Source organism: Myotis yumanensis, unplaced genomic scaffold, assembly GCF_028538775.1.
Source record: "Myotis yumanensis isolate MYYU_CA2020_CCGP unplaced genomic scaffold, mMyoYum1.0.hap1 SCAF_23, whole genome shotgun sequence".
Lineage (NCBI taxonomy): Eukaryota > Metazoa > Chordata > Mammalia > Chiroptera > Vespertilionidae > Myotis > Myotis yumanensis.
Window position 1 is genome coordinate 6054694 of NW_027223774.1, and position 6000 is coordinate 6060693.

Here is a 6000-nt window from a genome sequence, read left to right on the forward strand (position 1 = left end):
AGTTAGAAACATCGATGAGAGAGAAACATCGATCAGCTGCCTCCTGCACATCCCCCACCGGGGATGTGCCGGCAACCCAGGCACATGCCCTTGACCGGAATCGAACCCGGGACCCTTCAGTCCACAGGCCGACGCTCTATCCACTGAGCCAAACCGGTTTCGGCTAGTTTATTAATTTTTAGAGAGAGAAGGGAGAGGGAGAGAAACATTGATGGAAGAGTGCCATATGGGCCAGCCGCCCCCTCCACACCCACTTCTGTAGATATAGCCCACAAGCCAGGCACATATCCTCACTGGCAATCAAATCCACAACCCTGGGCTGCATGAGATGATGGCCAAGCACCGAGCCACACTAGCCCTGGTGGTATATTCTATTTAGATCACAATTTGCTAATGTTAGTAAATTCAAACATTCATCTACTCAAAAACCCAGACTATGCACTGAATTGTTGACAAAGGTAAATAACACTTATATACATATGAGAAATTATATGGAAATTTTTGTACCAGCTTTGCTAGAAATAACCAAATATTTATTAAAATGGACAAACTGATGGTGATATATCAATGATAAGAATATCTTTCAGAGCCGAAACCGGTTTGGCTCAGTGGATAGAGCGTCAGCCTGCGGACTGAAGGGTCCCGGGTTCGATTCCGGTCAAGGGCGCGTACCTGGGTTGCGGGCACATCCCCAGTAGGAGATGTGCAGGAGGCAGCGGATCGATGTTTCTCTCTCATCGATGTTTCTAACTCTCTATCTCTCTCCCTTCCTCTCTGTAAAAAATCAATAAAATATATTAAAAAAAAAAAAAAAGAATATCTTTCAGAGCCCTAACTCATTTGGTTCACTGGATACAGTGCTGGCCTGTGGATCAAAGAGTGCCAGTGTTGATTCTGGTCAAAGGCATGTACTTTGGTTGTAGGCACATATCCCGTAGGGGGGGGGGTGATCGATTGATGGATGTTTCTAATTCTCTACCCATTTCCCTTCCTCTCTGTTAAATCAACTATATATATATATTTTTTTTTTTCAGAGTTTTTTATTTGACTACTAGAGGCCCGGTGGACAAAAATTTGTGCACTCGGGGGAGGGGGTCCCCCATCCCGGCCTGTGCCCTCTCGCAGTCTGGGACCCCTCGGGAGATAACGACCTGCTGGCTTAGGCCTGCTCCCGGGTGGCAGAGGGCAGACCCAATCCCTAAGTGCAGCCCCTGGTCGGGCTCAGAGCAGGGCCGATTGGGGAGTTGGGGAGCTCCCCCCTGTCACGCACAGAGCAGCACCCATTAGGGGGGTTGCGGGGCTCCCCCCTGTCATGCACAGAGCAGGGCCCATCATGGGGTTGGGAGCTCCCCCCTGTCATACACAGAGCAGGGCCGATCAGGGGGTTGGGGCGCCTTCCCCTGTCAAGAACAGAGCAGGGTGGATAGGGAGGTTGTGGCCCCGCCTCCTGTCACACACAGAGCCGCAGGGCGATCAGGGAGTTTGGGCGCTGCCCCCTGTCATGCTGATCCCGGTGCTGGGAGGCATATTACCCTTTTACTATATAGGATAGATGCCTGGTGCATAGGTAGGGGCCGGCTGGTTTGCCCTGAAGTGTGTCCTGGATCAGGGTGGGGGTGCCCACTGGGGTGCCTGGCCAGCCTGGATGAGGGGATGATGGCTGTTTGTAGCAGGTCACACACCCTTCAGGGTGGGGGTCCCCACTGGGGTGCCTGGCCAGTCTGGGTGAGGGGCTGAGGGCTGTTTTCAGGCTGGTGGGTGACTGAAGATCCCAACTGCTGCTTTTTTTCTTTTTTTTTTTTTTACTCTGGGCCAAGGCCTCTGCTGCTGAAAGCAGGTATCTGGTTTGTTTCGGTTCTATAATCGAAACACTGTATCATCTCCAGCTCTGAGATCCCGGCCGGCTGAAAGCTGGTTTCTGGGGTTTTGTTTAGCTTCTATATTTGTTACAATGTTTCAAACTGCCAGCTCAGAGGCCGGCAAGGCAGGCGGGGAACACTGGATTCTTCCTTCACTGAAGCAAGCAAGCCACATGTTCGCTTCCAGCTGCCTGGCTGCAGGCCGCCATCTTGGCTGGCAGTTAATTTGCATATCGCCCTGATTAGCCAATGGGAAGGGTAGCGGTTGTACGCTAATTACCATGTTTCTCTTTTATTAGATAGGATGAGTTTATTCTTTATTTAACTTTTAAAACACTACTATATTTAAATATTAAAACAAAATGATAGCAAGTAGTGAGAATATTAAGGTTACAGTCCATCACTCATTCCCTACTGTATATAAAATGCCAGCAGTGTTATTCCCTGGACCCATTAAGTGCTCTGACACTGAACACCACTGCTAGGATGATGGTCATCATCTCATATGCTTCTCCATTGTAATGGTGCATTCTCTCTTGATTTGGATCAAAGTCCACCCGTTCTACCTGGTCCATTTCATCAGTCTCTTCTACTTTCTTCCTTTCAGGAAGTAGTTTTTCCAGGAAAGGGAGTTTATCAGGAGAGAGAAAGCCATTGTTAGGAAAGTTTCCCTTAAATTCCACGATTAGGCGACCCTTTTCATATGGTCTAGGATAAATTGGCATGCCTTCATTTAATACTCACTTGGTATCTCCATACTTGTCAATCTGACCTGGATAAGAGGTGGTGACTATAGTTCGGTTGTCAAGAGTAGCTATTGGCTTTCGAAGCCACACAATGTTTCATCCAGCTGTATATCAATACACATGAAAAGGTGTTCTCATCGAGCGAAAGCAGCATGGTCCTTCTGATCTAAAACAATGATAATATGTCCTGGCTCCAGCCCTGGGTCCTGGTCTCCTTAACCATGGAATGTTATCTTCTGACCATGTTTCAATATGAAATTCTAGAATCTTCTCTCAAACTATCTTTCTTCTTTTGCAGCTTTTGCATCAATCTTTAGGACTGATCCTTTCCCCATGGCCCTGGCACTCCATGCACAGGCAAAGCAGATATACATCAAAGGCCAGGGTTTGGTATACAGAATCCATTGTCAGATTGGAGGAATTGCCCTTAGTTGTTCAGGTGTTTGGCCAGCAGGAGAAAATAACATGTAGACTGAAATGGCCTCAGCTGTCTGGCAGCAAGAAATCATTTTATGCATCCTTTTCAGGTTTGGGAAAATGCCCTCAGCTATTTCCAGGTGATTCAGCCCTGCTGACATGCTGGTATTGTCTTCCAACACAACGACAATTAGGTCAGTGTTTCTGCAGTGAAAGGGTTTCCATTACTGTTCTGGTCCTCAAAACAGTGACCATCACCCATGAAATTGTAGGCATTAGGGCACATGGCCCTCTGCAAGACCTGGGCAAGAGATTCCCTTCACATGTATTGGCATTCCTTGCAAACAAGAAAAAAAAATTCATGCTCCCAGACATAACTGAGGTGGTCACAGCTGCCCCCTCTATGGAGTGACCGCTGTGTATCAAAGCATCCTTCTTCACATGAGGACCAGAGACTCCACAGTGTTTCCTGGAAAATTATGGGCAGTAATGTAAATTTGGCAAAAACTGCTGAGGTAATTTCTGCACCCTGGTCTTCCCTCAAGGCCAAAAATGTTTGAGACTACATGACAGTTTTTCACATCACCATGCTTGGAGAGCCCAGATTTCCTTATACACTAACCAGCACTGTAAATAGAACACACAAGATTAAAGAGGTCTTAGGAAAAAGCCTTCGGTATTTCGCAAAGAAATAAACCTGACACTGGGAGTTCTGCAAATGATGACTTAGGCACTCAATACACTCATCATTAACACTTTCAGGGAAAGTGTGTCCCTGAAAATGGCAGTTCTTCTGCGACATTATCTTTATGGGGACAACGGTAATGAGTCCTATGTGGCAACGCATGACAGGGAAAGAAGAAAGAACTAAGGGCTCAGGTATTCCTCATTTCTGTCAACAAATTAGACAACAGACTTAGCTTTCCTGGGCACATGAGGACGGTGATTGCTGCCATCTGTAAAGGCCTTATAGGTGGTTGTTACCTTCAGCAACAGAAATATGCAGTGACATAGATCTGGCAGGACATCTCTGTATGTTAGAACGTGCAACATAATTACATAGTGTTCCAACAGAAAAACACAGAAACACAACAGCAAAAACACTTATGGGAACTTTACAGAATATAGGTGATTAAATGTATGAGATACAATTCAGAGAAATGAGGATTCACGAATTTTCTTGTACTATTGTTAATTCCTAACTAAGAAACTACATCTCCTACACATCTAAGAAATTTCTCACCTTTGCAATCTTATGCAGAGAACGAATTTAGAAATTTGGCTGGGAGATACCACATATTAATTGCACTCAGAATGGCTTTCCCCATTGTGAACTCTCTGATGATATTGGAGACCATTTCGGCTTTTGTAACATTTCCCACATTTACTGCATTTATAAGGCTTTTCTCCCGTATGAACTCTGTGATGACGATGAAGGTCACTCTTAGTGTTACAAGATATCCCACATTGACTGCATTGATAAGGCTTTTCTCCCGTGTGTACTGTCTGATGACGATGAAGGGCACCGCTCTGGGCAAAAGATTTCCCACATTCACTGCATTGATAAGGCTTTTCTCCCGTATGAACTCTGTGATGACGATGAAGGGCAATGCTGTGGGTAAAAGATTTACCACATTCACTGCATTGATAAGGCTTTTCTCCAGTGTGAACTCTCTGGTGGGAATGAAGGGTAGTGCTGTGGGGAAAAGATTTCCCACATTCACTGCATTGATAAGGCTTTTCTCCAGTGTGAACTCTCTGATGAGAACGAAGGGCACTGCTCTGTGCAAAAGATTTCCCACATTCACTGCACTGATAAGGCTTTTCTCCCGTATGAAGTCTCTGATGAAGACAAAGGGTAGTGAGCTGGGTAAAAGATTTCCCACATTCACTGCATTTATAAGGCTTTTCTCCAGTGTGTATTCTCTGATGACAAAGGAAACTATTTCGAATTTTAAAAGATTTTCCACATTCACTGCATTTATAAGGCTTTTCTCCTGTATGATCCATCTGATGATAATGGAGGGCACTGCTCCGGCTAAAAGATTTCCCACACTCACTGCAGTGATATGCCCTTTTTCCAGTGTACACCCTCTGATGACGACACAGTTCAGTGCTACCGGTGTAAGCTTTCCCAACTTCACTGAATTTGTAAGGCTTTTCTCCAGTGTGACCTCTCTGTTGATAATGAAAGCTAGATAATTTGGAAAAATATTTTCCACATTCAGAGCACACACAACCCCCACTTCCAAGATGGACACCTTTTCCCTGAATAAACGTGTGATTGCAACTAATTTCTGTCTTACATTCTTTTCTGCTGGAATAATTTTTTCTCCTTTGAAATGTCATTGCACATGTCGAAATTGCAGTTAGACTGTCCCTGGTCTGAGTAGCCTTCAGATGGAGATGTCCTGACCCCGTAAGGACACCCTGCCCTACACCCCTGCATGTGAAATGATTCTGGGACACATTGAAACTGCAGCTTTTTGAAACTGAGATTCTGTTCACACCTCTAATGAAAGTCTTCGCTCTCACATGCTGCTGGTGAAATTTTGCACGGAAAGAAAATCGTTTTGCACACGCCCCACACCTCAACAGTATCTGTCCGTATTGTGTTCCCTGCCCCTCCATCATGTGGAAAATGTTTTCCAAGACCAGCCCACAACCCTCACAGGGGTGGCTATTCTGGGAAGACAAGGCTAATTTGGGATTCCTTGCCTGTGACAATCTTACAGAAACCTTCTGTTCAGTCGTTGCCGCCACATTCTTTGCTCCACAGCAGCAACCTGAAGAAAAGAAACGTAGGTAAAGTTCACGTTGATCTGATAAAAACAGAATATCTTCACCACAATTGTTTATGTCACAACAGCACATGATTCAATACAATGATTTTCAAGACAAGTCAGTGAGGCTCTCAGGAAATGGCTGTTATATATTACATGGCCAAAAAGGTCACTGGATGAGGAAAATCTCACCAA

The 6000-nt window shown here is 45.3% G+C and overlaps 1 pseudogene; it reads right to left on the reverse strand.

Annotated features, from left to right (window-relative positions):
* Window positions 1-765: 765 nt before the first annotated feature.
* Window positions 766-5773, reverse strand: LOC139000078 (dnaJ homolog subfamily A member 1 pseudogene; annotated as a pseudogene).
* Between the last annotated feature and the right edge of the window lie 227 nt (window positions 5774-6000).